At 47.0% G+C, this 21,984-nt stretch overlaps 1 protein-coding gene and 1 pseudogene across 4 annotated transcripts in view; one reads left to right on the top strand and one right to left on the bottom strand.

The window, feature by feature from the left end:
* The window catches only part of CASP8 (caspase 8), a 60,966-nt gene that overhangs the window by 2,114 nt on the left and 36,868 nt on the right, over positions 1 to 21,984 (top strand). Inside the window, exon 1 of one of the 4 annotated variants that reach the window (XM_051849295.3) lies at positions 15,775 to 16,190. The exons of 1 other annotated variant lie outside the window; for it this stretch is intronic. The gene's annotated coding sequence lies outside the window, so the exon portion shown is untranslated. Of the gene's footprint in view, positions 1 to 15,774; positions 16,191 to 18,689; positions 19,257 to 21,984 lie in introns of those variants that run through there. 2 more of the 4 variants (XM_051849297.3, XM_051849296.3) reach the window with 2 other exon arrangements.
* Positions 1,358 to 4,227, bottom strand: LOC138848860 (eukaryotic initiation factor 4A-II-like; annotated as a pseudogene).

Genomic DNA, 21,984 nt, shown 5'->3' with positions numbered 1-21,984 from the left:
TCCTTTAGATGAACTAAGTAATTTTAAAAAGTTTAATTTGGGGCTGGAGCCATGGCGTAGAAGGTTTAGCCTATTCCTTTCCTAGTTTGTCAATTATCCATTCCTTTAGTAATCTCTTGGTGGTTGCACTTGAGCTGTACTGGCCGATCGTATGGCCACTGGCCACATATCTGTTTAAAGTCATTTCAATGCGGTAAAATTAATACACAAAAAAGATACATACTTCAAAGGTATAATTTGATAAAGACATGTATATTACATGCATACAAAGGTAAAAATTATCACCACAATCATGCTACTAATGTATACCCATTACCTCCAAAATACTCCATACACCCTTTTAACTTCTGACCTCCTGCTCCTTTACTCCTTCTAGGCATTGAGTACTGATTTTAGCAGCATTTCAGAATTTTGATGTGTTTTGTTTTCCTTTTAATTCACAGTAGTACCCAAATTTCTTTAGATTTCTTTTCTAACTCATGGATTGTTTAAAAGTATAATATTTAGCCTTGAAATAGTTGGAGATTTTCTAGACATGTGTCTGTTATCCAAGCTGAAAACAACTTCCTGGCCCCATGAAGTCAGATAACCAATTCTCCAGGAGAATTTTTTCTATACGCAGGTGCCTATGTCAGTGGTCATTGTCAGAATGAATTTCATGGCATTTATGTTTTATAAAAGACTTATTTATTTGAAAGAGAGAGAGAGAGAGAGAGAGAGATCATCTGTCTATTGGTTCACTACCCCAAATGGCTGTAACAACGAGAGCTGGGCTAGGCTAAAGCCAGGAGCCAGGAATTCCATCTGGATTGCCCATGTGGATGGCAAGGACCCAAGCACTCAGGTCATTTTCCATTGTTTACCTAGGTGCATTAGTAGGAAGGTAGATTGGGAGCAGGGTAGTCAGGTCTCAGACTGGTGCTCCAATATGGGCAGCGGGTGTCCCAAATGTAGCTTAACCCCCAAATCTCACCCACAGTGAGTTACGGCACTGGTGCTAAACGTCTTAATAAACCCACCAGAGGGCAGCAAGTCAACATGGTAATTCTGCTAAGAAGTCTGACCATGGAGAGGAAGGTCCAGGAAGGTGAGAGAAGGAAGGAGCTGACAAAGTGGGTGGAGTCAAGATTGCTACTTAAAAGAGGATAGATGGAAAGGAACCTGAAGTGAAATTCAGGGAAACTCTATACACATTGTGATTTCAATAGTTTTTACACACACACGCACACACACACAGTGACTATGGGCAAAGAGAATGCTGTCGAATTTTGTATTTTTTATTAATCTTTTGCCTTTTTTAAGAAACATAATTGGCTGATTTTATACAGCACTTGTATCTTTTCGTCCAGAAGCATATTATAAAATGACAGAGGACATCTACTACCACCATTTCTACAGACTAGGAAATAAATGTCTAAGAAAGAAAGATGTTATGGACCCCATCTTTTATACCCACCCCAACAGTCTAAAGAGGAAAAAGCCAATGACTTTCTCACAAGAGCTCATGACTAATGTCGCTTTGGTATCAAAACCTGTATTCTGATCCATTAGAAGCATTGAGACAAGACTCAGACATTCCCAAAGAAAGAAGCACAATGCACGCCGTCATCGCCTATTCAGCAACAGCGAGCACTGCATGGGAACTGTCTCATCCTGGGAATTAATGTCTCAGTGTCCCCAAGAATCCATTTGTCTTCTTCAGGAACAATGTTGATAGCCACATCTGTCCTCCCAAATCGACCCCCTCTGCCAATTCCATGTAAAAGAAAGAAAACTGCAATCAGAAAACTCCTCACACACTTGTGAACTTATTGAATACAAGGATCCACTTGTTAACCATTAGCTGCTGTTTACTTATCAAGGTTATAGTTCTTGCTTCTAATTGGAGCACTACCTGTTAATCAGTATCTAAAAAGAAAAAAATCTTCCTTTGCAGTTAGCGCCAAAAATGATTCAATCAAAACCAATTAATGAGATTTTATCAGGCGCCTTGAGCATAATTATAAAGCAGATGACAGTACTTTGTTTGGGGTAGTGAAATTAAAGCCCATACTGAAGTGGGCCAGCCATGAACAGGTGTCAGCCTGGGGCAGATGGGAACACCAGGGCTGGAAAGAGCAGTTACGTAATCCATTTCGACGCTCTTCTGGAACTGCAAACTGTAAATACACATGCCACAAGGTTAACTATTTCCTAAAGTTTACAACTTTTTTCCCAGTGGGAAAAGAAATATTTGGTATGGTGACTCAAACTTGTCACTGCTTTTTTAGCTCAGTTTTGCACGTTCTAACTGAAAATTACTCAAACAGGCTTACCACCTAAACAGCTCTCTCTACCTTCACTCCTGATAGAAACCAGGCCATACAAACCACCTCACAGAAATTCTCCCCAATAGAATTGTTAAGACACAAAATGCTTTGGCTGGAACAACTTAAAAATATCAAATCATCACAGCAAAAGAAAAACAAATATAAACACCAACTCGCTCTTGATTCAAGCAGTGTGCTGTTTTGTTTATGGTTCCATGTCCTGAATTGCATCAACCCGTTTCTAAGTGCCGTCTCGTCTCAACTGCTGCTACCGACTCCAGTAATGTAGTTCTCACGAGTGGTAGGTAGATCGTGGTTTATAGCCAAAGACACCTGTTGTCCATCAGTCCCGTGAGCCAACAAGTCAGTAGTGATCAGAACACAGCTTGATCCTGATTGGAATCCTCTCATGATGACATCTCTTTCCTTCTGGCCCATGTCACCGTGACGGAGCAGAAACTGTGACGTCCCTGGCGTGCTTTTTTTTAGTGAGCCACAGTCCACACGGTGCCTTGTGTTGAGAAAAATAACAGCCCGCTTGATGGTCAGGGTTTCGTACAAGTCACACTCTCTTTCACTGTAAATATAGAACTGTTTGATTCTTTCTTTTTTTAAAAAATTTTTATTTTTTTTTAATTTTTGACAGGCAGAGTGGACAGTGAGAGAGAGAGAGACAGAGAGAAAGGTCTTCCTTTGCCGTTGGTTCACCCCCCAATGGCTGCCGCGGCCAGTGCATCATGCTGATCTGAAGCCAGGAGCTTCTCCTGGTCTCCAATGGGGTGCAGGGCCCAAGTACTCCGGCCATCCTCCACTGCACTCCCTGGCCACAGCAGAGAGCTGGCCTGGAAGAGGGGCAACCGGGACAGAATCTGGCGCCCCGACCAGGACTGAAACCCGGTGTGCCGGCGCCACAAGGCGGAGGATTAGCCTAGTGAGCCGCGGCACCGGCCAATTCTTTCAAGGTCAGTTCTTCCTTCTTCACCAGAATGTGGTTTGGGTTGCTCATGAGTTTTTGGCCATTTCTAGCACATCAATCGGCACTGTGGTGGAAAGCAGCACAACCTGTGTGCTGAGACTTGGTTTTTGAAAACTCTCTTAGATTTGATCCTTAAAGCCTTGCCTCAACGCTTCATCTGCTTCTTCCCAAACAAACACTATGATCCATTTTGGAGACAGGTATCTTCTGTGTAACATGTCAAATACTCTCCCTTGTGTACCAACAACAGTACATGGTGCTTCTGCCTGCAATTTTTGCATTTCGTTTCAGACATTTGTTCCACCAATGCAATCATGACGAGTCGCTCCAATATAGTCTCCGAGCTCCAGAATTACCTTCTGGATCTTTAATGCAAGGAATAATAGCTCTTTGCTGAACAGCTAAAGGCTTCTCAAGGTCATAAGCATAGATGCTACGAAGAAGAGACTCCTTGGCCGGCGCCGCGGCTCACTAGGCTAATTCTCCGCCTAGCGGCGCCGGCACACCGGGTTCTAGTCCCGGTCGGGGTGCCGGATTCTGTCCCGGTTGCCCCTCTTCCAGGCCAGCCCTCTGCTGTGGCCAGGGAGTGCAGTGGAGGATGGCCCAGGTGCTTGGGCCCTGCACCCCATGGGAGACCAGGAAAAGCACCTGGCTCCTGGCTCCTGCCATCGGATCAGCGCAGTGCGCCGGCCGCAGCGCTCCGGCCGCGGCAGCCATTGGAGGGTGAACCAACGGCAAAAGGAAGACCTTTCTCTCTCTCTCTCTCTCTCACTGTCCACTCTGCCTGTCAAAAAAAAAAAAAAAAAAAAAAGAGACTCCTTGAAATTCATGGCATCAAAGTTATCCACAATCTCATCCTCATAGATCTGGATAACAACTTCAGGGGTCCATCCCCTCTGCACCGCCATGTTCTCTGTTGTGGTCCACAGAGCCACCAGACATGTCTGAAGAGCCAGCCAACACCCGACTGAAAAGGCTTTTTGGCATTTTGTTTTTTTAAAAAAAGATTTATTTATTTGTTTGAAAGGTAGAGTTACAGAGAGAGAGGGAGACAGAGAGAGATCTTTCATCTGCTGGTTCACTCCCCAAATGGTGGCAACTGGAAGGCTGGGCCAAGCCAAAGCCTGGTCTCCCAAGCAGGTGGTCCAAGTCCCCAGGTGGTCCTCCACTACTTTCCCAGGCACATTAGCAGGGAGCTGAATGGGAAATAGAGCAGCCAGGACTCAAACTGGCGCCCACAGGGAATGTTGGTGATACAGGCGGCAGCTTAACCCACTGTGCCACATGCTGGTATTTCAAAATTACTTGAGCTAAGTATGCAACATATTTTATAATCAGAAACAATTTAACGATCAAAATTTTGAGTTCTGTCCTTAAGATCTAATTGTCTATTGTGGAATAAAACAAACTTTGACAGAATTGAGGCAAGAAATAAACAGCAACTTTAAAAACTGGCTAGAAAATTCAGACACAAGATGAACAAAGAGTGAGAGGGCTTCAGCATACTGCACAGGACTTCCACCCAGCAACATCCCAGGACGTGTTGTCTTCCTGGTGCTTCCCAAAGTGTGCGTTAGCAGGAGTCGAGAGCATCGTTAGTATTCGAACCCAGGCACTGCGATGTGGGATGCGGGCATTGAATGCCTGCTCCCCCCCATCTCGTTTTAGGTAAGGAAAAAGTCAAACTGAGTCATCAGGGAGGCTAGAATTTTCTCAGTTTCCTTCATTGCTTTATACAGAATAGTATCTGGTTTATAATAAGGTCTCATAACTTAACCAACTTGAACTAGAATCATAAACTATAACTGCATGGTTATCTAATCTATATCTATACTTATACCTCTATCTATCTATCTATATATCTATCTCTGTCTATATTTCTGTCTATGTCTGTGTCTATATCTATCTATCTATCTATCTCTATCTCTGTCTGTATCTCTGTCTATATCTATAGCTATAGCTATCTCTCCTAAATAGTGTCTTGGAAGAGAAATAAGATGAAATCTTTTCAAAAGGTAAAATAACAATAAATTTAGTTAGAGATTAAATTGCTCTTTGAAGTTGTTGAATTGGGCAGCCTACAGAAATTCTATGAAATATCACGGGAATGTCTACTGGGCAATAGTTGAACAGTGGATTTTGCACTGTAGGAACAAGAAAACAAAAATAGAAAAAAAGCTGATTAGTTAGTATCAGCCTACTTCAGGTTCCTTTTTTGCAAAGTTTAAAGCAGAGGGGCTTCCTCATCATGTTGGCTAACACTGACTTGTTTGAAGACTTGGCTGTTATCTCTCTTTCAATTTCTTGGAAAATCAGGTAAACAGCTTAGTTTTTGGCTAGGTAGTATGGATGTTTAGCTCTAGTGACTCCATTTTGGTTTGGTCTGTTGGGCGGTAGTGCAAGGGCTCATTCCAAATCGATAGCCACCTATAAACACTATTTAACAACCTGAACTAAAAAAAGAGTGTTGCATCCTAGTATCATCGCATGTTTGACCTGAAGGAGTTCCTAGAGATTGCCTGTGTAATTCCTCCACATCAGAATGTGGAACTTGGACTGAGCTGAAGTGGCCGGCCTGGACTAGAGTTCAGCTGCCCCACGGCCAGCCTGGGGTCTGTTTGCAGTTCTGAGAAAGGCGGGCTGCATTCCCAGCTTAGATCCTCTGTTACCCTTTACCCCCTTACAGATTTGCTGGGTCTGTTGGGGCTGCAGGAATCCCAGAAGTTGTGTCAACAGGAGTAATTGTTGAAAAAAATTATTTTATTTATTTGAAAGGCAGAGTGACAGAGTGAGGGAGAGGCAGGGTTGGGGCGGGGAGAGGAGAAGAGATCTTTTATCTGCTGGTTCAAATGGCTGCAATGGCCAGTGCTGGGTCAAGCTGAAGCCAGGAGCCCAGAACTCCATCCAGGTCTCCTACATGAGTGGCAAGGACTCAGGTACTTGGGCCATCATCTGCTGCCTCCCAAGCACATTAGCAAGGAGCTAAATCAGAAACATGGCAACCAGGACTCAAGGCAGCGCTCCAGTACGGGATGCAGGCATCTCAGGCACCACAGTGGGGGCCCCTGACTAGAGGAACATCAGCAGAATTTGACTTACACTGTGGTTGGAGCCATTTCTGGCCAAGAATGCATTCCAGAAAGATGGAGCTATAATTTCCCTTTGATAAGGTTTGCTTAAATTTTTGCAAGGAATTCATTTTTAGGGTTGTCTAGGTTGTTGAGAATGTGTGTCTGGTGGCCACAGGGATGTCACAGTGATGTATGTGAATTACAGTTTGCACTTGGAGCCCCTCCCGCCAGAGCCCACGTGGGCCAATGCAGCCTGCAGGTCCCTTGGTCCATCCATCACCTCAGCTCTCCTTTTCCCAGGGACTGCTGGATTTCTGTTACAATCCCCATTCAGACAATAGTTTGGCTTTCTGAGCTGGAAACATCCTGCCTCCTTGGTCATGCTAATTCTCTTTTTTCTACTATTGAACTAGTTGAGAGGGGGAAGAACATCAGGAGATGCAGGGCACAAAAGTCCTGAGGCCCCCACTACGTGTCGCTCTAGTGCGGGGGCCGCCTCGCAGTGCTGGGCGGCGCCAGGTCCTGGTGCCAGGCAGCTCTGGCTGTAACCGGCTGTGTGCCGAGGGGATGTCCTCTGGTCTGGTGGGGACGGGGCTGCTGGCAGCCCCCGTGATGGACGCTCCCAAGTAGCACGACCATCAGTTTAGGTTTTTGAGCGAGGTTATGACTGGGGCCCTTATAACAAACAACAGATGATTAAGAAAAAAAAAAAAAACATACAAACGCATCTACTACAAGTTTCATGTGACACAGGAGCCTTCATTAGGAAACTCCAAAGCAGGAAATGTGATGTAGGTTTGATGCCGAGTGGACAGTCTGTGGTTGGCAGAGTCGGAGGTCAGCAAAGTAAGCCACAGGCCGCTTGGCAAGGTCTGTTTGTTCCAGTTCCTCTCTGTGTCCTTTGGGTTCAGAGACAAGGATGCTCCACCTTCCTGAGGGTGGGAGGGAACCCCTGGGAGGGCACCCCTCCCAGGAAGGTCTTATGACCTGACCCTGGTGAAGGTCAGGAGAGTCTTCCTGCACGTGCCGCCTTTGGTTTAAACGATGCAATACGCCCTTGTACCATATTTGGGGCTCAGATGTCCTGAACCCAATCGATGCATTGCTATTAACGAAAGCCTCATAGTATACGATAGGGTCCACTTTGGGTGTTGTACCTTCTACTGTTCTTACCAAATGCAAAATGTCATGCAGCCACTGTCATACAGCCACGCAGATCGATTTCACCACCCTAAAAGTGCCCCTGCTCCACCTACTCACTTTCCCTCCTCGGAATCACTGGCAACCGCTACCTTCTTTCCATCTGTAGATTTTTTCCTCCAGAATGTCATATAGTTGGAATTATACCGAATGCAGCCTTTGTAGACTGCCTTCTTTTACTTTGTAATGTGCACTTAAGGTTATGCCACGTCCTCATGGTTTGATAGCTCATTTTTCGTAATGCTGAGCAGTAGTCCATGACACAGACATATCACAGCTTATTTATTTACTTCTTGAAGGATGTCTTGGTTGCTTCCAACTTTTTTTTTTTCCAACAATTATAAATCATGAATAAAGCTGCCATCAACATGCATGTGAAGACTTTTATTTGTATATACATTTTCATCTCATTTGGATAAATACCTAGAAATACGATTTTTAAGATTTATAATTTTTTGGAAGGTAGAGTGACAGAACGAGAACAGTCAGAAAGAGATAGTGGGGTTGGAGATCTTTCATCCAGTGATTCACTCCCCAAATGGCTGCAGCAACCAGGTTGGTACCAGGCAGAAGCCACGAACCAAGAACTCTACTTGGGTCTCCCACATTGGTGGCAGGGGCCTGAGGACAGGGCCATCTTGCACTGCCTTCCCAGGCACATTAGCAGGGTGCTCCATCGGAAGCAGAGCAGCAGGGCTGGTGCTGTGGCATAGCAGGTTAAGTCATTGTCTGTGACGCCAGCATCCCATATCGGTTCCAGTTCAGGTCCCAGCTGCTCCACTTCCCATCCAGCTCCCTGCTCATGTGCCTGGGAAAGCACTGGAAGATGGCCCAAGTGCTTTGGGCCCCTGCCACCCATATGGGAAACCGAATGGATTTCTAGGATCCTGGCTTCAGCCTGGCCCAGCCCTGGCTATTGCAGCCACTTGGGGAGTGAACTGGTAACCGTGTCTTTTTTTTTTTTTTTTTTTTTTTTTTTTTTTTTTTTTTTTTTTTTGACAGGCAGAGTGGACAGTGAGAGAGAGAGACAGAAAGAAAGGTCTTCCTTTGCCGTTGGTTCACCCTCCAATGGCCGCCGCGGCTGGTGCGCTGTGGCCGACGCACCGCGCTGATCTGATGGCAGGAGCCAGGTACTTATCCTGGTCTCCCATGGGGTGCAGGGCCCAAGCACCTGGGCCATCCTCCACTGCACTCCCTGGCCACAGCAGAGAGCTGGCCTGGAAGAGGGGCAACCGGGACAGAATCTGGCGCCCTGACGGGACTAGAACCGGGTGTGCCGGTGCCGCAAGGTGGAGGATTAGCTTAGTGAGCCGTGGCACCGGCTTGTTAACTGTCTTTCAAGTAAAATAAATAAATATTTAAAAAAAAAAAAGCAAAGAAGCCATGATGTAGTTGGCACCAGCGATGCAAGTGGCAGTTTAATCCACGTGCTACAACCCAAGCCTAAAAGCAATGATCCCTGGGTCATGGGGTAAGAGAATGTTTAGCTTTGTAAGAAAAGTGCTGGCCGGCGCCATGGCTCAACAGGCTAATCCTCCACCTTGTGGCACTGGCACACCGGGTTCTAGTCCCGGTCAGGGCACCGGATTCTGTCCCGGTTGCTCCTCTTCCAGGCCAGCTCTCTGCTATGGCCAGGGAGTGCAGTGGAGGATGGCCCAGGTGCTTGGGCCCTGCACCCCATGGGAGACCAGGAGAAGTACCTGGCTCCTGCGGAGGCCATTGGAGGTTGAACCAACGGCAAAGGAAGACCTTTCTCTCTGTCTCTCTTTCTCACTGTCCACTCTGCCTGTCAAAAAATTAAAAAAAAAAAAAAGAAAAAGAAAAGTGCTGCACTGCCCACCGTCTTCCAGGGTGGCAAGAAATGAGGAGTCTGCTGCTCCACACCCTCACCTCAGCAGCCTTTGGTGGTGTTAGTATTCTAGATTGTAGCAGTTCTGAAAGATGTGCCATGGTGTCAGGCTGTTTTGATCTGCAATTTCCTAGTGCCTTATGATGTCGAATGCCTTCTCATTTGCTTATGCACCACACATATTTCTCTTGCGGTAGAGTCCCTTCTGAGATCTCTCGCTCACTCTCCTATTGAGTTGCTTGTTTTCTTGTTGTTCGTTTTGCAAAGTCCTTTGAACATGTTGGGCAACAGCTCTTTATCAGCTGTATCTTTGGCACGTATTTGCTCCCAGTCTGTGGCTCATCTCTTCATCCCTTCATTCTCTGGACCATGGCCTTTGAAGAGTGGGACCCCTGTCTGGTTCCCCATGACACATCAAGCCTGGTGGGGGTGACTCATTTTCTCAGGAATGAGATGTTTTTGTCATAAGGTTGAAAACAACCAAAAAAAAAAAAAACCCCTTATAATTGTGTAGCCTCTACATCTACTCGTGAATTTTTTATTCTATGAGAAAAGGAATGATCACAGGGCATTTAATCAAAGTTTAACTCTGCATGGAAAATGACATCTCTTAGATGTCTCTTGGAATGACTATTGTCAGGCCTCTTGGGTTTTATCTTTTTATGAAGATGCTAGAGACAGAAGTCTGACTTGAAGAATTCACAGCATGCCTGACCCCAGCGGCTGTGGGGCCGGAGACCCTTTCCCAACATCCGGCCGTTCTGCTCACTGGTCCACAGCCGCTGCCTGCCAGTGAATCAGCCTTGGCCTTGGGGCTCACGTGGCCTTGTCACCCTCAGCACTGTTGTTCTGAGGAGCTCCTGTTAGTTTGCCAGAAACCTGGACTCAAATGCACCTGGTCCCAAGCTGTGTAAAATTCCAGCCTAGAGATCTGAGCAGTAACTAAGAAGGTGAAGGTGGCTCATCAGTACTGATGGAACAGCTCTTAAGAGAGAGGTGAAAACACGCACACCAGTGTTTACACAAATCTAGGGATCATTTGCACGAAAAGTAGTTTATACAAAGGTATGCTTATTTTTGCTTTAGGGTAGACTAACCCAGGAAAGGTGAACAAGGAACTGTATAAGCAGTTTAGTTATTATTGGGTTGAGTGTCCATAAGAGTGTTGGCATGGGGCCGGCACTGTGGCCCAGCAGGTTAAAGCCCTGGCCTGAGGCACCAGCATCCCCTATGGGCACCGGTGTGGGTCCCGGCTGCTCCATTTCCAATCCAGCTCTCTGCTATGGCCTGAGATAGCAGTAGAATATGACCCAAGTCCTTGGGCCCCTGCACCCACGTGGGAGATCTGGAAGAAGCTCCTGGCTTCTGGCTTCGGATTGGCTCAGCTCTGGCCATTGTGGAGAGTGAACCAGCAGATGGAATACCTCTCTCTCTGTTTCTGCCTCTCTCTGTAGCTCTGTCTTTCAAATAAATCTTTAAAAAAAAAAAAAAAAAAGAGTGTCGGAAGGACTGGGATATTTACTGAATGCTGCTCTCCTGCTGAGAATGCTATTATTTTTTAAATTGTTTTTAGGAAAAAATTCATTTTACAATTTTTAAAATTGAATGCATTTTTAAAAGAGTTATTTGTTTATTTATTTGAAAGTCAGAGTCACACAGAGAGAGGAGAGGCAGAGAAAGAGAGAGGTCTTCTGGTACATCCCCCAATCAGCTGCAATGGCCGGAGCTGTGCAGATCCAAAGCCAGGAGCCAGGAGCCTCCTCCAGGCCCTCCATGTGGGTGTAGGGGCCCAAGGACCTGGGCCATCTTCCACTGCCTTCCCAGGCCAAAGCAGAAAGCTGGATTGGAAGTGGAGCAGCCAGGTCTCGAACCGGTGCCCACACGGGACAAAGGCCCTCCAGGCCAGGGCGTTAACCTGCTGCACCACAGAGCCAGCCCCAATTGAATGCATTCTCAATTTTACTACTACAGATATTTTTGAAAACTTCTTTTTATGGAGAAAAAGCCAAATTTCTTTTTCAGGAAGTGAGTGACTACTTTTAAAAGACAGGGGCCAACATGGTAGCATAGTGAGTTAGGCCACCATGTGCGACACTGGCATCCCATGTGGAAGTGTTGGTTTGTGAGTCCCAGCTGCTCCACGTGTGATACAGTTCCCTGTTAATGCACCTGGAATGGCAACAGCAGATGGCCAAGTCCTTGGGGCCCTGTCAGCCATGTGGATGGGGTTCCTGGATCCTGATGTCAGCCTGGCCAGACCTGGCTGTTGTGACCATTCAGGTCATGAACCAACAAATGAAAGATACCTTTCTCTGCCTCTTTCGTTTGTCACTCTGCCTTTCAAATAGATAACTAAATTAATAAATCTTTAAAAATGGAGAGAATACCTGTTTCGGTGAATAATCCTACCTTTTTTTGAATTTTTACAGAATTATTTATTAGTGCTGTATGTAGGTACAGTGGCTGTGCCATTGTTACCAGCAGGCTCACTTAACGTTTATTTTTTTAAAAGATTTATTTATTTGAAAGTCAGAGTTACACAGAGAGAGAAGGAGAGGCAGAGAGAGAGGTCTTCCATCCACTGGTTCATTCCCCAATTGGCTGCAATGGCTGGAGCTGCGCTGATCCAAAGCCAGGAGCCAGGAGCTTCTTCCAGGTCTCCCACGTGGGTGCAGGGGCCCAAAGACTCAGGCCATCTTCTACTGCTTTCTCAGGCCATAGCAGAGAGCTGGATCAGAAATGTAACAGCTGGGACCTGCACCGGTGCCCATATGGGATGCCAGCACTGAAGATGGCGGCTTTACCCACTGCGTCACAGCACCAGTCCCTCACTTAATCTTTCTGAACTTTGGTTTCCTTAATGTCTTAGTGTAACACTAGTCCTGCCTGCTTTAGACCAAAAACTGTGGAGATAAAATGGACTAGTGGGGGCCAATGGGGATTGAATGAGATAAAACAGGGAAAATGTTTTCAGACTACATGGTATTCAATGAAGACACTGTTATTACATCATTAAAAGTGGCTTTTGGATGGTATGATTATTACATAACAGTAGGCATGTACCTCATATCACTAAACTACACACTTAATAATGGTTAGAATAGTAAATTTTATGTTGTATATGTTTTACCATATTTTAGAAAATTTGTTTATTTGAAATGCAAAATTAGAGAGAGAGAGAGGGAGAGGCAGGGAGTGTGGTTTGGGGGGAGATCTTCCATCTGCTGGTTCAGTCCCCAAATGGCTGCAACAGTCAGGGCTGGGCCAAGGCGAAGCCAGGAGCCAGGAGCTTCATTCTGATCTTGCAGGTGGGTGCAGGGGCCCAAGTACTTGGGCCATGTTGTGCTGCTTTCTTGGGTGCATTAGTGGGGAGCTGGATAAAAAGCAGAGCAGCTGGGACTTGAACCGCTGTCCAAGTAGGATGCGGATGCTGCAGGTGGCGGCTTAACCTGCTGTGCCACAGCGCCAGCCCCAATGTTTTACCACCTTTGAAGAAACACACTAGAAAGAGCAAGTCTGGACACTTATCCTTAGGGATTGGGGTACCCCATTTCTTGAGTATGGACACGTAGTGAAGAAAGACCACGGAAGACCCTCAGCTCAGCTAGCTCAGGCCTTCAAGAAATTTCTGGAAAATTTCATTCAGCGATATGAATATTGGAATCATACCCGACAATGATCTATATTTCTTCCTTCTTAAGTCAGTGCTATGAATTATTGTCTGCAACAGTTTCTCCTGAGAAAGTAGAGGGGGTAATGACAGTCAACAAGTTCGAAAATACAGGTGTTGAGCTCTGTGGCTATCAGCTCCTTTATAAGCCCATAACTGTCAGGTCATTTCAATACACAAAACAGAAAACCTTAGAATCCCAGCTGCATTGTGTATTAGTGTTTAGGGAGTGATTATTCCCAATAACTCCCAGAGCCTCTCCCTATTGGGCCCAGTAGCTTGATATAAAGGTCATCTCTTGTTCCCTCCTCATTTTTGGAGAAAGAGCCAAAGGGACAGCTGTCGGGGCCAAGGAAAGGAGAGGAGAGCCCCAGGTGAAGCCACAAACTAGAGCGCCCTGGCCTGTGTGCTAGTTCAATACAACCTAATAAGGAAGCAGCCGGCGAAAGAACGTGCACATTCAGGGGGTTTTTGTTTCTCTGTCATTAGGCAGCATCTCTGGGTAGTGAGCTGTGGCTCCAAGTCAGATGGGCGGGAAGGCTGTGGAACTGAGGTTTAGACCTTCTTGACTTTCTTAGGGAGATTTACAGCTGCAAATCTGCTTTCAACAGTTTGGTAAACAGGGGTTTCTGGAGCAGGCTTTGGCTGAGAGCTGAGATTTCGGAGAGGGTAAATCACCTCATTGAGTCAAACCAGGCCCTAAGCAGTTGATTAACCTTATCTTGAGACCTATATTATCTACATCAAAGTGAATCAAATGCATGGTCTTCAGTCCCAGGGAAGCTGGCAGACCCAGAGGTCTCTGAAGGAGATCTAGAGGTGATGTTGTGGAGGTGTCACCGGGCTCCCCCTGCATTGGGCACGAGCCAACTCCCCGTGTTGCTGCATGTCTGGCAACACCTCTGGATCTCTCAGCTCACCTGGGACTAAACACCGTGTGTGTGATTCATTTGGATGTAGACAACCATGCAGACACATGTCTCAAGAAACTGGCGACACCGAATACATACTGTTGATCCTTGTGGATCACAATAGGAGTTCACCCAACTTGAGGTTCAGGATTCACTTGTTAATCAATCATATTCTTTTAAAACACAGCATAAGACTGGGAGAACCTATGACCCCTGCTTCAGAGTGGCACGAGTCAAATCCCCGAGGATTCCCTCACCCTGTCCCACCACTGCCTTCAGTCACTCATCTGATTGCCGCCAGGCGGGGCCTGGGTCTGAGCAGGAGTCACGTGATAAACTCTTGTTGAAGACACTCCTGGGCTCATGCACTGCCTCTGCCACTTACCATCGCACAGGTAGTGAGCCTAGTGTTCTCATCTGTACGGAGGGCTAATAATTTGTAGCCATCTTACGGATGTCGTGAGCTTGGATAACAATTTAGATGGCAGTGAATATTTATTGAGAGTGGTCAAAGACCTAGGCACTGTTGGCAATGTTCAACCTGCTTTGTCTCCCATAATCGTGCTCAGGTAGACATTCCAAACCTGAAGCCTGAAGCCTGGTGTTCTTGATGCCTCCCAGTGAATGTGGAGGCCAGCTGGGTGGAGCTTTGTGGCTGCATATTAAAGTTCAGGCAAAGATAAACCACTCAAGGTTTAAGAGAGGGACACTCTCTCACTCGCTAGCTGAATGAGTTTCCCAAGTCTTTCGATGCCTCCAAACTTCTTGACGTCCTCATCAATGAAATGGGGACAAAAGTAGTTTCTGTCCCTAAAAACCATTCAGAAGGTGGAATGAGCCAGCGCGGGTGAGTGTGTCTGGCGTCGTCAAGTGGTGTGACAGGTGTTAGCTCGAGCTGTTTGAAGCCAGCTCCTTTAATGTTGGTGACTGAGAAGCCTAGATTCTTCTGACGGCTGTGCAGGGTCACTCTATCTTAGTTTAAATTTGTTGCCCCTCCAGCAAATATTGGCTCATTCCAAATCCTGAGTGTTTCGGGATCCTTCTAACACTTAGGATTTGGGCTAGTACATCATGGTGAAGAAAAATCCTTGTCTTTGACCCCTGAAGGACTGAATTTGTATCCTTGTGACTATTTGAACCTCTGTTTTCTGGTCCATAATGTGGGGGAACAAAACGAGAGAATTAGAGAGAGTTCATGTAAAAGTGAAACATGTGGTTATTGTGTTGTTGTTGGTGTTTGGGTTATAAAATGTATCAGATGTGAGAACCAAGGGGTAAAAAACCCTAAAAAAATTCAACCGGGGAAGAGATCGAAAGTGCTGAGGAGGTGGCCCTGGGTTCCGAGAGGGCCCAGGGTCCCCCGAGGCCCAGCGCTGCAGATGAGACACTGCTTACTACCAAACCCAAGAATGTGGCCGGGGCCAAGGACTCATCTGCTGGTCAGGGTTTGGCCAGAGCGCCTTCTCCTTTTTTCTCACTATGTCCCCGCAGCTCAGCCGCAGGCCAGCTTTGCCCTAAGAAGAGTCCCTCAGCTATGATCCGTGCCGCTGTCTGAAGTTGGAGCACAGCCCAGGGGGAAAATTCCTGTCCCTAGAAGCCCCGGCCAGGAAGAACGGGCATTTGCCTGGCCACACACTGGTTACTCATGCTCCATGGAGTCGGCTTTCCAGTAAAGCATGTCCCTGGCTTGCATTTGCACATGGCTGAATTGCGCCTCCTCGCCTACAAGTGGTTGGAGCTTGGGAATCTGTGCCTTTAAATATTAAGCAGTTTTTGTTAGAGTGAGTCATCTCGCTTTTCCTATTGTAGGAGAAAATTTCCTCTTTGATTTGTTCTGTTGAAGATTTTTCTTTCTCTCTCGCTGAACACCCGATCTGCCCGGCTGCTGGTGGGAAGCGTGTTCCCAGGCTGTCTTTGGTGGGTTTTGCAAAGCCCCGCTGCAGTTGTTAGTACGTGGTGGCCATGGAAGACAGAGAAACAGGAAGTGAGGGAGGCCGCCGAGGGAAGCTGAAGAGCATGCGGCGAGCGATGGAAAGTAAAAGCAAGTCGCTCCCCTGAGGGGTTTCCCTCCCTCGCTGCCCCCCACCTCCCCAGAGCACTGTGTTTCTGGGCTGTTCTCCAGCCTGGACAAGTCTTAGGAATCCGCGCTTGTGGAATCGGGCACGGTAGGGGACTGGGTGACGGTGCCTGGAGAAGGTAACGAGGTGAGTGCCATGGTGCAGAGCTGGCTTCATCCACAGGGACCCGTGAGGACACCCCATTGTTGACTTCGCTGCTCCCCTTGCCCAACTGGGGACAAGCGCGGGTCCTGCCAGGCCCAGCTCTCTCTGAACCACAGCCCCCAGCTCCCACTGGCTTTTCAGTTTGAGGAACCCCACTGTTCCTCTGCCACACTTCTGTCCTCAGGGTCCCCCAGCCTCAAGCATGCAGGACCTGTGTGGAGATTCCAGAAAACTCCATGCATCTGCTTGTGTCCATTTGTGTTCTCATTGTCCTTAGGGCAGAGGCTGAGTTCAATGTTCCCTGCTCTTCGTGGATCCTTTTATCTTCTCACTCCCAGCCCCACTCCTTACTTCTCCCTGGCTCCCCAAAGTCAATTTCTTAATGCTTCTGATTCATATCCCCGAATTTTTCTGTCTAGGCTAAATGTGGGTTTTTGTGAATACATTATTATCTTTTAAAATATTTATTTGCAAGACAGAGTTACAGAGAGAGGTAGAGGCAGAAAGAAAGAGAGAGAGAGAGGTCTTCTCTCTGCTGGTTCACTTCCCAAATGACTGCAACCACCGAAGCTGCACCGATCCGAAGCCAGGAGCCAGGAGCTTCTTCTGGGTCTCCCACGCGGGTGCAGGGGCTGAAGCACTTGGGCCATCTTCTGCTACCTTCCTAGGCATACTAGCCAGAAGCTGGACCGGAAGTGGAGTAGCCAGGATTCGAACCAGCATCCAAATGGGATGATGGTGCTGCAGGCCAGGGCTTTATCCAGCTGTGTCATGGTGCCAGCTCCATGAAAGCATTATTTTTAAACTCTGTGATCTTTGGCAAGTGAGTCATTCCTCTGTGCCTGTTTCCTCATCATTCAATGGAGTTAATAATGCTTGGGAGGTGATGGTCAAGGTTGAAGGAAATGATATCTGTGAAGCACTCACAACAATGCCAGGCCCTTCAAAATGCCCAGGAAGCATTAGCAGTTATTGCAGTCACGCCATTTCTATTTTATTTTGCTTATTCTGTTCCCTGCCTTTTTTTTTTTTTTAAGAAAAATGTGTTCCCTTTTAAAGGTTTATTTATTTATTTGAAAGGCAGGGTTACAGAGAGGGGCAAGAGAGAGACAGAGAGAGAGAGAGATCTTACATCCACTGATTGACTCCCCCGATAGTTGCAACGGCCAGCGCTAAGCCAGGCTGAAACCAAGAGCCAGGAGCTTCATCTGGGTCTCCCATATGGGTGGCAGAGGCTCAAGCACTTGGGCCATCATCTGCTGCTTTTCCTAGGTGCATTAGTGGGGAGCTGGGTTGAAAGTGGAGCAGCTGGGACAAGAACAGGCATCCATATGGGATGCCAGTGTTGCAGGTGACAGTTCATCCTGCTAAATCCATACCACCCACGGCTTGCTTGCTTGCTTGCTTTTATTAAAGTAAGCCCATGGTTTTTAGGTTCTATCTGCTTGGCCAGGTTGCAGTTTCTACACACAGCATGGTGTTGCAAGATGTGTAGTCTCTACAAATCCTGTCTGAGGGTGGCACAAGAACTTGGCGAGTTTGTGGACCTAGAGCGTTTCTGGTTGTGGCGTCTGTGGATACTTGGGCAGCAGGTCCCATCAGCTTGCGTCCACTCCGTGAGACTTTGTGGCCCTATGTCCTTGTCAATCCCAAACTGCCTGAGAGGGATAAAAGAGTGACCTGGGGCTTTCCATTGTAATGTTGAGCCTCTCTTACTTACACTAGAACTATTTGAGTATCTCTGTCAGGGAACGCCATGATCACAGCCATTGCCCGCCTACAGGGTTCCTTTTTCTTGTTAGCTGGAGGCAATCTTTGCGTGTTCTGGATATTGCTGCTCTCCTGACAGGTCCTGGGGACACAGCACTGAAAGACGCAGACCCTGTCCTCAAGGTGTCCACAGCCTAGGACAGGGAGGGGTTACATGACAGGGGTCCCCTGCTGGGGCCGAGGCCCTGTGGGATGCTGGGAAGTCAGGGGAGGCAGAGCACTCTCCCTGGGGTGGAGTGCTACTACCGGCACTTCCTTCTGCCACGGTGCTCCCGCTCGGACTTTCCTGGGCAGAATCAGGTGTCAGCTGCGGGCACTGATGTGAGCTCACCTTCACCGAGCCCTGTACAGGCAAAGAGGCACTGGCACAAGCCTCAGTCAGTCTGCTCAGGCGTAAGACGAGACCCTCCCTCCGAGGGAGGCTTACCTTCCCCTGGGGGAAAGCTGAAAGATGGTTTCAAGAAGAGAGGTGCTTGGTTGTCTTTTCCCCAGAAAACCCTGCAACGCACACCATGAAGGCAGGGTTCGTGCGTGTTTTGCTCACTGTCACTGTCTCAGGGCCCAGCGCGGTCACCACCTCAGGATTTGCATCTTTCGTGAGATTGGGTTGGGTTTTAGGAGGAAGAAAATTTGATTTCAGAGCTTTCTGGGTGGCTGAGGGTGGGACCTGGGTCAGAGGGGCCACACAAGGCATCTTGGGTAAACCAGAGAGGTGTGAGCCGTGGGAGGTGGCAGATCCTCTGAGAACCCTGAGGAAGGCCCAGCGGCCCCCGCGTCACAAGGCCTCTCAGAGAGGCCCAGCCACTGTTTCCCGAAGGCAAGCATCGAGGGCTTCATGATGAACCCAGAAAGATCTTTGCAATCTTGGCATATTGGAAAGAAAGTGGTGGTAGGGAGCATCCAGCCTAGCTTGCTCCTTTTGGAGGGAGAAAAAGAGGCCTCAAAGGCACGGTGACTCAGCCGAAGTCATGAGCCCGGAGCCCAAGCTCACGGTGCCCAGGATCCCGCCCCGGGCTCAGCCACACCTTCCGGCTGCCCCCAGTTCCTGGCGGCTCTAGAAGAAACCTCTGCTGTTCAGAGTGCTCAGAGGCCGGTCTTCCTCCTGTTGCCCTAGTGCTTGTGACTCAGGAGTTTCGAAAACAGGAAGTACAGCAGGCTGTGCCTTCGCTTCTTCATTTGGGCTTCTGCTCTTGTCTTGCGAGCACAGACGGCTCAGGGAGAAGAGGCCGGCGCTCCGGGTGCTGCCATCACGCGGGCTCCAGGACTTGGCTTGGTAAGGTCAGCTGGGCCTTTGGGGAGGACGGCCTCTGATTCTAGCATCTTCCAGGCTGCTGAGGGGGGAATCTGGGAGCCTTGGGGCCGTGAACTTGATCCTTGTGTTTGGGGGTAGAGGAGGGAACCATAATTGTCTGTCGGAGCCAGCAGGCCCTCGGAGAGCTTGCGGGGCCGGGGGGGGGGGGGGGGGGGCGGTAGTTTCCAGCCATTATTGACATGCTCCAGCGATAGTTGTCTTGACAAAGGCCTCAGCCTTACCCTAGCCCAACTTGTCTCAGACTACAAAGCAAAATTTAGATGGCAATTGAATTTGCAGTTACAACTGCTTACCGCCAACACACATCCACTGATATAAATACACACACAAGCACGCATGCACGCGCGCACTCTTAGGCACCAGAAGACAACATACTAGGAAGCACAGAGGGAGCGATCTGTTCTCATGGGGTTAAGCATTGGTAGGTGAAGTCGTGCACTTCATTCATTTTGAGAATGACGGGATTAGCTACATGTTCAGCTGAGGTTCCGCCACCTTGACTGGGTTGTTTGCATACGCTGGCTGCGGGGCTTTGCTGTGAAACGTGTTTGTGTGTGGAATGGACATCTGGAAGGTTCTGGGGGAGACTACAGTCTGTATTCAGCCTGTACTGGAAAGAACAACAGTCTGTGGGTCAGGGGTCTGGGGCTGAGCGTGGCTTCCAGGTATGAGGACACTCCAAGGAGTTTGTGGAGGACAGAATAAAAAGATGTTTATTTTGGTGCAAAAAGTGTCTGAAATCCAAGCACAGTTTTTCATAATAGAAACTTTCATGCACTTTTTAAAGACCCCACACCCTCTAAGGCTTGCGTGGGATGCAGATTGTCGTCTCAGAAGGTTGGTACAGATTTTGTTTGGGTCTCACTGCCCTGGCCCCGTCTTGGAGTAGGAACTCCTATTTCTGACGGAGCTAGGTGACTGCCAGGTCACTTCTCCCGTGATTGATTGTGACTGGAGGAAACTTATTTGCCGTCGGATTGTGCTTACAAAGGCAGTGATCTGGAACGAGAAGCCGAGGATTTCATTCTCACTCGAGGGTTTGCTTAGGCTCTGCCCTGCTGTTACGAGGGATTTGTTAAGAACTCTGGCTTTTGCGGTTTGATTTATCTATTCTTCATCTCTTATGACTTTTCACAATTCTAATCTGTAAATATACTGTGACTATATGTCTTTTTTCATTGGCTTCTCTCACTGCCTTTTTAGCTGTAGTTAGTGTAAATCTTTACAGAATTTGTTACTGTAGCCCTTCAATGAGATACCTAAATCTGAGCTTGACCCTCTGTCTTGCTTGTTGCTAGTTGGTCAATTTCTGCAGAATTTCCGCAGTAGTAAGGTGGAGACAAATGAGAGCAATTTCTTTGGAAGCTTGTAGAAAAATGGAACGAGAGAGATATTTGTGGGGGGCAGACATTTGGCATAGTGGTTTAGATGCTGCTTGGGTTGCCTACTAGAAATACAATTTCTAGGAAATTTAAGAAAATAATCAGAGATGTACTGGGAGATTTGCATTTTAAGATCATCTTAAATGTCATAAGGGGCTGGTTATATAAATCATGAACAGTCTGTATGATTAGACAGACAAACTATTTGGCACAAAAGACGGTGAGATATAATTAGGTACTTACTTTGAAGAGTGGAATTACAGATGCTTTTTATTTTCCTTTGGATCTTTTCTATACTTTCTAAAACAATTGTTGTTATCAGCATTGTTGTCAGAAAAAATATTGTGGAAGGAAAAAACGAGATCCTGCTTTCATTTGATTCTTAGGTTGATTTTTTTCTGTAAAACAAGCTTTTAATAGAGATTAGAACTGATTTAAAATTTGGAGGAGAGTTGATCTAAAGCTGTTCAGTTGAGGCTGCTAAACAGGGCTGGACCTACTTGTTCAGTCTTCTCAGCATGACACCGAACATGAGTCTTTAAATAGAGATTTTAATTGAGCTTTGTGCACATTTAGAATAAGTAACAGGTCCATGCACATGGTAAAGATTCAAACCGTACAAAGAGTGCAAAAGAAAATCAAGTCTCACTTTCACCTTAACCCTAGGCCTCCCCACATCCACGCCTAGGCTGCGGTTCGCTGGCCCTAGCAGCTTTCTGTGTGTTTTTGTCAATTCTTTTGTGAATACGCAAATGGGCACAATTACTATAGCGCACACACAGCCAGCCGCGCTCGGAGCTTCTCATTCCATTAGTATGCTGACGAGTTTAACTCTTCTCACACTAATTCACAGTTTCTGATTTTTCTTATTTCAAGCAATGCTGCCGTGAATAGCCTTTGACATGTTTTTGAATACACTTACGTGTAAGCAAATGTAGGAAGAGCTTCCAGAAGTTAAATTGGCAGATCGAAGTGTGTGTGCATTTTATATTTTGGCAAAGATGACTGAATTACCCACTGATCTGTTTTTATTTGCACCATCTTACAGCACTGTGTACTGCGATTTTTATACTGTGCTAATAGGGTTAGCTGAAAAACAAGCTTTTGTTATACTTTCAGTTTTCTTTTATCTTTTTGTAAGTGAAGTTGGACATCTTTTCAAATGTTTGAAGTATAAAGCACTGATACTTTTCTCTGAACTCTCTGCATGTGCTCCCTACTGTTGTGCAGTGGCTTACTGCTGTTCTTTCTTTTAAAAACAGACTAACAGGAACCCTACTTTAAATAAATTAGCCTGCCCCCTCCGTTTAAT

The sequence above is a fragment of the Oryctolagus cuniculus genome, chromosome 3, assembly GCF_051225735.1.
Source record: "Oryctolagus cuniculus isolate XC-2025 breed Fujian yellow rabbit chromosome 3, ASM5122573v1, whole genome shotgun sequence".
NCBI classification, from domain to species: domain Eukaryota; kingdom Metazoa; phylum Chordata; class Mammalia; order Lagomorpha; family Leporidae; genus Oryctolagus; species Oryctolagus cuniculus.
Note: the sequence above shows the minus strand (reverse complement) of the source record. Positions and strands in the feature narration are given on the sequence as shown.